Genomic DNA, 10,239 nt, shown 5'->3' on the forward strand with positions numbered 1-10,239 from the left:
GAAAATTAAACCCTTTCCCCCCCTTTTTGGAAGGACTAGTTTCCAGTCGGACCAATTATTCAAAGTGTCTCAAAGGCACAAATTCCAGTGCCTTTATGGAGGGGGTGGTGGCAGTGCAGGGCTTGGGACAGGAGGAAGACAATACTGTAAATTGGTGGCCTCGATGTAGAAGAATTGAAGCTGCTGTAGAAGCACATACTTAGATCTGAACAGTTTTAGGCAGCCAGATTTCAGTTTTGGTGGGGTTTTGGGCTTTTTTTTGGCCCGAGCTGCTGAGACCTGCCAGGCAAACAAACAAACAGAGTCCCCTCCCTGTCCCCTGCACCCGCCAAGCCCCGTCCATCCCCACCCTGAGAGCTGCCACCTCCCCACTCCCCCTCGGCCGGGGAGAACCCGCAAACCCACCCGAGCAACAAACAGAGAAAGAGATGCAAGGATGGAAAATTCCCCTTCATAATTAATAAATGAAGAATATTGTTGTTAATCGATGTAGCTGTGAAGAGAGTATCGATCCCAGCCGCATGCTATTTTTTGTGCGGCTTAGATTTTTACACCTCATTTAGAGGCAGGTCTCTCTGGGGACCTCTTAACACCAAAAGATATTTGCAAGAGTCCAAAGTAGAGGAGAAGAAAAGGGGGGAAAGAGATTAATTATTACCAGAGCTGGAGAATTATGTGCGTGTCCCATCGTGGGCAACTGCAGCAGTGATTTGAATATTTGATTAATAGCAATTATGGCTGCAGTTGATAACTTCTCTCCACGCTGGATATTTAATAAACAAGTGGGAGCCATTACAAAGGTTTTTAATATTAATCCCAGGAAATTATGCTTGTGAAGGCAGTGCCTGCTGGGGCTGTGTGAGGAGGATGCTCTGTTCTCTTGCCTCATCCCATCCTTGCGTGGTTTAAATCTCTCTGTGCCTCAGCTTTCCTTTTCCAAGATGGATAAATCCAGAGTTGGAAGTGGCACTGGTTAAGGCACTGAGCAAGGAGCTCTCATTAGCACCAAACCTTTACTGAACAGCCAAGGAGATGGTTTGGGATGAGCTTTGGGAGCAGCTGGGGGGGCTGCTGGGGACGTTCTTCAAGGTCTCAGTGCAGGAGTGGGTTTGCTCCAGGAGGGATTTCATCCCAGCTGCTGGTTTGTGGCTCTGGGATGATGCAGAGCAGGAGCTGTGCCAAACTATGCGTGGTGAGGAGATGGGCACAGACTTAGGTGCACCTGAAGTGTAAAGAGCAGGTCAAACAGCTGCAGAGAGCTGTGGCATTCCTGAAAACCCTGGCAAAAGCCCCGTGGAATGGGAGCACGGGATGCACAGAGTGCTGGAGATGGGAATATAAGCCATGAAAGCTCCGTCGTGACAGTCAGAAATCCCTCCCACTTCCAGGCTTTAAGAGAGAGCTGGGGAGAGGAGAAACTCGTCCCTAAATAGGAGGGTGGTGCTGGATCCTGCCCCCCTGCCAGAACTGACAGGTTCTGCCAGTGCCACTTCCCCAGGGAGGGAGCAGAGGAATTTGGGTTTGGGGGGATGTTCAGAGCACATTTGTGAATTTGGGTCAAATTTCAGCCAGGGAGGGAAGGAAAAATTCGTGAGAGAAAAAAAAATAAAATTAGAAAACACCAAATGTTTGGCTTTCCACTGTCACAAAACCTTCCCCAGAATAAACACAGGGAGAAAGGTTCCCAAAAGAGGGGGAGGCTGAGCCTGCCTGAGGTGGACTAAACCTCAGCTTTCAGGCATGGTGCAAAGAGGGAATGGGGAGGAGTGGGATTCTCCTCGGCAAGGCAAGGGGAGATCTTTAAGGTCCCCTCCAACCCGAATTATTCCATGGTTCTGTGAAAGCAGCACCCCCAGCCCCGGGGCTGTCACCCCCTGTGTCCCACGGGGTTTGCTGGATGTGAGATGGCAGAGGGTACCCTTACTCCAAAAAACCTCCAAGACACTACCCAGGAGATGGGGAATGAAGTGAAGGAAGAAGGAACATGTGTAGGGGGTGGAAGAGGACGAGGCAGGACCCACTGGGATGTCCCACCCCTGACAAGGGGCTCCCAAAACGCTGCCACTGCCCCCCGGCCCTGCCCCGAGCACAGTTCTGTCCCCTCTGCCTGTGGCAGCCCCGGGACAGGGGGCCCCATCCCAGCCCTGTGGAGGCAGGAGCAGCATTCCCGGGATGAGCATTCCCGGGATGAGCATCCCCGGGATGAGCTCCCTCCTCCACGCCCCGGCAGGGCTCACGCATCCATCTCCTCCTCCGCCCGTGATAGGCCCTGGTGCTGCGGATCCATGCAGATCAATGCAAAATTAATTAGAGTAATCAACTCAGCTGTACCACAGAGATCATACAGGCAGGGTTTTAGGTGACTAATTGGTGGAAGCTGACAGCCAGTGTCCCCGGTGTCTTAGAGGTATTAACACTTTTTTCTCTGTAGATTAATTACCTTTTTCCACCTTTCACTTGATGGGCCTGCCCGTGCAGTGCTGGTTGGGGGGAGCAGTGATGGAGGCCAGGCCTGAGGAGCATCCCATGGAGAGCAGTGCCCAGGTTTGGGGGCAGAAGAGCCCAGGTTGCAGCGTGGGGGACAGATTTTGTACCAGCAGCCTGCTCAGGGGAGGGGGGTGTCCCTGTCCCTCTGCTGGGCCTCCAGCCCTGTGGGATGGCAAAGCCCCCCTCGTGCACGTGCACAGCACAGGACACTGTCCCGTTGTGCCCTTCTCCTCTTGTGCCCTTCCCAGCTGACCCATGGACCCTCCAAGGCTGCATCCCCCCTTTTCCACCTGGGCTTGGGGTTTGACACTACTGGACCATCTTTTGGCAAAGGCTGGTGCCCACTCTGCCTGTCTGAGGGTGTTTCCCAGGTCCACGAGGAGGATAAAAGGTGAGTTTGTTCAAATACCAACGTGGGGGCTCTGTGATAGAGACCTAAGGAGGCCCCTGTGCTGCTGGAATCCAGGCTGGGAGCTGGGCAGGCGCTCCTAATGACCAGGGTAATTAATCACCACCAGTTATCTACCGCTGGAGATGGGTCCTCCATCACCTGCACTCGAAGTTGCCACTGGGCATCTTCCTGCTGAGTGTGCCCTGGCTTGGACAGAAATTATGGAGAGAGAGAGAGACAGAGACAGAGAGAGGGGGACATACCCTTGGCACTGCTGAGGCCCCACCTCAAATCCTGAGGGAAGTTCTGGGCCCCTCAGGACAAGAAGGACATGGAGGGGCTGGAGCGTGTCCAGGGAAGGGAACGGAGCTGGGGAAGGGGCTGGAGCAGCAGGAGCAGCTGAGGGAGCTGGGGGGGCTCAGCCTGGAGCAAAGGAGGCTCAGGGGGGACCTTCTGGTTCTGCAACCCCCTGACAGGAGGATGGAGGTGGAGGGGGGTCGAGCTTTGCTCCCAGGGAACAAGGGAAGGAAGCAGAGGAATCGGCCTCCAGCTGTGCTGGGGAGGTTGAGGTTGGATATTAGGGAAGTCTTCACTGCAAGTGTGGTCAGGCATTGGCACAGCTGCCCAGGGCAGTGGCAGAGTCACCATCCCTGGAAGGGTTAAAAGCCACGAGTAGATGTGGCACTTTGTGGTGTGGCTTTGTGGGCACGGGGGCACTCGGTCAAAATTTGGACTTGGTGATCTTGGGAGACTTTCCCAATGTTTATGATGCTCTGATTCTCTGAGTCTGCAGCAGTCCCTGGGGATGCTCCTGACGGCCTTCACAGCACCGAGCCTGGGGAGCGAGGGGAGTCTCCCCTTGGCTGCGACAGATGATGAGCCAGAGCACGTGTGAGTAACCAAGGACAGCTGTGCCTTGGAGAAACAGGGCAAAGGCACCAGCAGGACATGGAGGAAGGCAGCAGAGTCCTCCTCCTGCCCAGGACACCCAGGGCTGAAACCCAACGAGTCGAGCCCTTGTAGTGGTTTCAGCCCAGACCTTCCTGGCAACCAGGTCAAAACCAGGGAAGTGGCCGTGTCCCAGTATTCCAGCCTATTTTTTATGTAAGCAAGAGTATAAATAAGAAGGGGAGAGGAGGTTCCTTCTTCTTCTCTTCTCATGGACTTGAAGACAGCAGGTCCCTGTGGCCAGCCTTGTTTTTGTGGGATCGAGGCCTGCTGTGGCCTGTTCTCCCGATCCGAGTGGAAAGATCTGGCGGAGTGGCTTTTGTCTTCTTGAGGAAAGTATTAAAACTTTGGTTTGTTAGTTCTTTGTTAGTTGGGTATATCTGTTTTTCCTGGTTTAAGGGGGGTTGGGGTTCTCTTTTCTTATATGTATAAAGTGTTTTTGTAACTGTAAATAGGTGTAAATATATACCTGTTGCTTTAGTTTATATCGGGTCCTTTGGGGTTTTTTTCCCTTTTTCACTTTCCTTTAGTAAGGGGAGGGAGATTTTTGGAGTAGGTTCAGGAACTTGGTGGGGAGCCAGGTCCAAACCACGACAGCCCTTGGGTGTCACTTGTCCCCTCGAATCCTGGGAGACGTGGTGGGGGGAACCTCCACCAGGCCAGTCCAGGGGCAGCTGTCCCAGCCAAGCCTTGGTCTTTGGCTGCCCAAAGGGAAGGTGTTAAATCCAGCCTGGTCACTGTGCTGAGGCCATCAGGGAAGGATCTCCACCCTCAGAGAGCCATTTGTCCCCTCTGACGGCCGGTGTCCGATAGCCAGGATGAATTGTCCTCTCGGGGAGGGCCCCTCTCCCCCCCCAGCTGCCACGGCCACCTCGCTCAGGTGATGGCAGATGGATCCTGCCACCATTGATCAAGGGCTCGATCTCGGGAGCGGGTTTTATTGGCAGAGATAACAGAGAGGAGAGAGGGAAGCACCAGTCAGGGAAGCAAGAGCCTCCCAGCCCACGGCAAGAGCAGCATTGGCGAGATGGAGCTGCTGCTTTGGGCAGGGGGGGAAGTGGAGCCACCAGAAGGTGTCATTTCTTACAGGAACATCCAGAGAGGGGGTTATGCCCAAGGACAAGCAGTGCCTGCTCCAAGGAGCTCAGCAGTAGATTTAAACTGGAACAAAATGGGGTTAGATTGAATATCAGGGAAGAATTGTTCCCTGGGATGGTGGGGAGGCCCTGGCACAGGTTGCCCAGAGCAGCTGTGGCTGCCCCACCCCTGGAAGTGTCCAAGACCAGGTTGGACGGGGCTTGGAGCAACCTGGGCTGGTGGAAGGTGTCCCTGCCCATGGTCCCTTCCAACCCAAACTGTTCCGTGGTTCTATGCTGACAGAGAGCTACAGGTGGTGACCTGTGGAGCCAGTGGCCAGGTAGTGACTCTGTGGTGGAGCTGACACCCAACTCCAAATCTCAGCAGCATCAGACTTGCATCAAAACCTCAATTCTCCCTTTGTATTTACTTAAAATAAAAAAGCAAACCCCTGTACCTTTCCGGCAAGGGAAAAGACATCTTCTCCAGGCAAAGACAACTTCTCCAGGCAAAGTGCCTCTCTTTCCATGTGGTTTCAGGCAACCCCCTCCAAAACCCAAACATCCAGGTGTTGTGGCCTCCCTGGGGAGGGGTTAAGGATGACAAAGGGTCGTGCAGAGAGGGCAGCACCATGGAGTCGTGTCCCACAGCAGCTCAGCTGGTCCCTGGCCCTGGCAGGACCTGACCAACATCACCGCCCCCAGATGGGCAGAGGATGCTCGTGCCTGGCTGCGTTCCCTGGCTCGGTACCTAATTCCTGGTGGCACCAGGTAAGTCACAGCATCCCAGAGGGCTCAATACCTCCATACTGGGGTGGCCTCACCTGGAATACTGCGGCAGTTCTGGGCACCACAATGTCAGAAGGATCTGAAGCCATTGGAGAGTATCCAAAGGAGGACAATGGAGATGGGGACAGGCCTTGATTTGAAGGCGTGTGAGGACACTGAGGGCACTTGGTGTGTTCAGCTGGAGGAGACTGCAGTTCCAACTTGCTGGGCAGGGGCAGAGGAGGGGCAGGGACTGAGCTCTGCTCGGGGGGGACCAGGGACAGCACCCAGGGAATGGCTGGAGCTGTGTCAGGGCAGGGTCAGGTTGGATCCTAGAAAAAGATTCTTCCCCAGAGGGTGGTTGGCACTGACCAGGCTCCCCAGGGCAGTGGGCACAGCCCCAAGGCTGCCAGAGCTCCAGGAGCGTTTGGATGATCCTCTGGGGCACAGGGGGTGACTCTTGGGGATGGGCCTGTGCAAGGCTGAGGGTTGGACTCACTGATCCTTGTGGGTCCCTTCCAGCTCAGCACCTTCCGTGGTTCTGTGCTAAGACACCCACCCACACCCACACCCACACTGTCTCCAGGGCACTGAGGAGCAAAAATTCCCTCCCAGCTCATGACCCAACCACCACCTCCCTGGCAGGCAGGGGCTGAAGGAGGGGGATTATTCACTGCTCAGCTCCCAACACCAGAGCCAGCACTTTAGAGTGCTTTCATCCCTGAAAGCTTCGGCGGGGAAGAAAGGAGAGTGGACTGATCCCCAACAGCACCGTAAGTGCTTTCCTTTTTTAACAAAGCAGCAGCCAGGAGGGAGCAGGGGGGCCAGGGCTGAGCAGCCCCTGCTCCAGCACAAGGCACGACCCCTCCTGCCGTGGGTTATTGGGATTTGCCCAACCTCAAAAATAAATCTTCCCCAGTTTCCTTTTATAGGGCCTTTCAAGCTCTATCCCCCAGGTCCTCGTGGAGGGTAATGAACACGCAAGGCATGGCTTGGAGCTGCTTGAATTATTCATTGGGAATAATATTTGTTGCCCTTTTCTTCTCCTGGTGAATCAATGGAGAATTTATGGGCGAGGGTCCCCGTTATTGGGGGGCTGTTGGCTGTGTGGGCAGCAGCATTTGGAAGAAATGGGGTGTTCACCATCCTCTGCCTCTGGGCACACAGATCCTCACCCCAGGCACGGCTGCAGGGGCTTCAGTGGTTGTTGGCCAAAGCCAAGGCTGGGGGAGGCACAGAAGCAGAAGGGGAGGGTGGCCCATGTGGGAGGGATGGCTTCAGATCCCCCCAGCAACACCTGAGCAGCCCTGGGAGCACCCTGTGCACAGGGACACCGTGGACACGTGGTGTCCATGAGATCACCTGACCCAGCCCAGACATGTCCCATCCCATCCTCGCTGCCTTATTTAGGAAGTTGGGGTTCCCAGCCTGAAGGGGCTTAATAGACACATTTAAAGCAGAGTGATGCTCCCAGAAAGGCTCTGTACACAAGTGCACTGCTGAGCAGGAGTCCAAGGAAACCTCTAGAAGACCTGAACTGTCTTCCCACCCCTACTGCTGGCTCCGAGTTCTCAGCTTGTGCATCCTTCAGCCTGGAGCAGGGCAAGGGCAAATCTCATTTCTGCCTCCATGTGGGTAGTTAGTGCTGTGATGAGCCCTGTCTCCCATTCCATCCCATCCCCTCCCATCCCACCCCACCCCATCCCATCCCACCCCACCCCATCCCATCCCATCCCATCCCATCCCATCCCACCCCACCCCACCCCATCCCACCCCAGCTGAGGAGCTGGAGACGTGTTTCTGAGAGCTCCTTTTTGAGGGAATTGCAGTTGTAACCCAGCTGCCCACTGAGCTGAGGATTTTGCAGGGGTTCATCCCACCTTTGTGCTCTTTTCCCCCTGACAAGGATGAGGATCCCACCAGCAGCTCCCTGGACCAACACCAGAGCAGCAGGGTGAGAGCTCCATGGACAGGTCTTCTTGCAGAGCCACAGAGGAGCTTTGGGGAAAGGCCCTTTCCCAGCTCCTTTTGGGATGGGAAGAGCCTTGCCTGGAGCCAGGGAACCTCCCAAGGCAGCTGCCTGCAGATGGCTCAGAGCCAGGAGAAGCAACATCTTGGGTTTGGATTTAAAGAAAAGATCCCAGAATCCCAGAATGGTTTGGGTGGGAAGGGACCTTAAAGCCCATCTCATCCCACCTCCCACCAGCCCAGGTTGCTCCAACCTGGCCTTGAACACTTCCAGGGACGGGGCAGGATCTGACAGCGGGCTCAGCCTCCTGCAGGCTGCACTGAAGACCAGGGCTTTCAGACCAGCTTTTCCTTCAGCAACACCTCCTGACAGGTAAAACTTGCCTTTTGGATCCGAGATCTGGACCTGAATCTCCTTCACCCCCAAAAAATCCAGGAGGGCTTCACCAACCTCCATCCCCCAAGCCCTGGTGCAGCTCCCCCGACACCCAGCAGGGGTGGGGCCGGACCCGGGGTCTCCCCCTTCATCACCCACCACCTCAAAGTGACAGCGGGGAGGTGGCTCTGGCTTGTCAAGGTGGCACAGCGTCATCCGAGCGCTGCCCCGCGGGAAGGAGAAGAGCCCTGACGCAGTTTTGACAACGGGGCCATCAGTTAAATGCTCCGTGCGGGTGTTTTTCCCTCTCTCTATTGTTTATTATTGGAAGTTACAAGTAGCTAAAGACCTCCCCAATTATCTGGGAGCCACTTAAGAGCAATTGAGCACCTGTCACCCAGTGAATGGGCCGCCTCGCCCTAATGACAGGAGAGGAGAAAAGCTGCAGGTCAGCGGGGCTGGGGATGCCGGGATTTACTGCCGGGCAGGGCCCGCTCCCAGCGCCGGGAAGGGCGGAAAAAACACCCCCGGAGGCAGGAGGAGGAAAGGAGCCCGGAGGAGTCTCCCTCGTGGGATGGGTGAGAGACTCGACGGCCGCAGCCTGAGGGTCATCTCTTGGTCCGCGGAGCTCTGCGGCTCCCGGCATCCCGGGGGATGTGGAGCGGGTCGTGCCATTAACGGCTCAGTCCCGTAAATAGGGAGGGAAAAAAATCCAGGAATCGTTCGCTGACCGTCAGCCAGCAGGAAAAAAAATCACCTGTGCTTTCTTCCCCTGCTGGTGATGAGTGGGTGCACATCCCACACCGGGGGGGGGTTTGGCTGCTGGAAGGGCTGGAGGTGCTGCAAACCCCCCGTGCAGAGCCTGGACCTGCGGGACCGTGGCTGCATTTCCCATACAAGGACACTTGAGACAGCTCTGGCTGTGAGCTCGTGGAAACATTTGCTTTTGAGGCATCATTTTGATTGGATTCATTGTAATTTCTGTGTAATATGAGTGTATCAAGTGGGTCAATTGTATAGAACGGCATGAAGAAAAAACCCCCACAACAGAACAGCAGCCAAACCTGAGGTGATGTTCCCCCCCCACGGAGGAGAAAATACGTGCCTAAAACATCCTAAAAATCCCGTTGCAGGAGGTTGCACTCGGCTCTCTGACACAAAGCCTGGTTCCATTCCCAGCAAACCAAACCTGAACGCAGCCTCTTCCCTCCTGCCCTGCCTCGGGAGCGACTGGGAACGACTTTCCCGGGAAGAGCAGAGGTTTTCCCCCAGAATGAAGAAGCCTTTCCACGCACCAACGGCCCCCTCCTGCAGGGAACTCCGGCTTTGGAGGCAGCTTTTTGGAGCAAGGAGGGGAGGAGGGGCTGGATGGCCCAAGCTGGGGGTGTGCCCGGGAAGTGGGGGGCTGGGAGGAGCGGGAATGGGGGAGAAGGTGCCAACCTGGAAAAGTCCATCGATAGAAACATAAAATTAAAATAATTTGCGTCAATTCTGCTGAGTGGCTGTTAGGCCTAATTGTTATTGACTCCTCACTGTAATTATTAAGGCTTACACAGAGCTCGGCTGGCAAAGGAGGTGGGTTTGGGACCCCCCCCTGCCCCAACAGCGTGTCCCCACATCCCAGCAGAGCTGGGAGGGGGGGGGAAGGGACCTGTTACCTCCTTGGTTCTTGGAAACAGCCCCCAGGAAGTCACCAACAGAGCAAGGGGGGGAGTTTGGGCCGTTTTTGGTGGGCAGGAGCAAGAGGGGAGCTGGAGAAGAGACGAGCGAGGGGAAAACCGAGGGCAGATGGGAGGAAGGGGAATGGGAGGAAGGAGGAGGCAGCTCCAGAGAGACCCCGTAGGCTCTGGCAGAGCTGTTTGCTTGGTGTGGTGCCGGGTAATTTTCTCCCCTCCTTCCCCCGGCCTTTGTTTCTGCTGCCAGCACAGACCCCGAGCAGCAGAGGAGGCTGATCAATAGGAACACGGTGTTTGCATGGATCATACATGCCAAGAGCACGTTCCCGGATCAATGCCGAGGGCTCGCAGAAGGAGAAGAAGGGAGGGGAAAAAAAGAAACCCCACCCTGCCAGGCTGCACATCCACACAGGATGGACCGTTTCCATGGCGATGGGGCTGCTCTCCCTGTCCTCTGCAGCCGTGGGGACCCTGCTCAGCACCCCAAGGCCAGGATCCCACCGGGATCTCCACCTGCTGAGGGGGGTCCAGCTGCCCTCGTGAGGGTCA

At 55.7% G+C, this 10,239-nt stretch overlaps 1 long non-coding RNA gene across 1 annotated transcript; it reads left to right on the forward strand.

The window, feature by feature from the left end:
* Positions 1 to 6,014: 6,014 nt before the first annotated feature.
* Positions 6,015 to 9,390, forward strand: LOC135403380 (uncharacterized). The gene is made up of 3 exons (XR_010425391.1): positions 6,015 to 7,624; positions 7,913 to 8,011; positions 9,148 to 9,390. It is a non-coding gene; the product is annotated as an uncharacterized LOC135403380 (long non-coding RNA).
* Positions 9,391 to 10,239: the final 849 nt, after the last annotated feature.

The sequence above is a fragment of the Pseudopipra pipra genome, chromosome 27, assembly GCF_036250125.1.
Source record: "Pseudopipra pipra isolate bDixPip1 chromosome 27, bDixPip1.hap1, whole genome shotgun sequence".
NCBI classification, from domain to species: domain Eukaryota; kingdom Metazoa; phylum Chordata; class Aves; order Passeriformes; family Pipridae; genus Pseudopipra; species Pseudopipra pipra.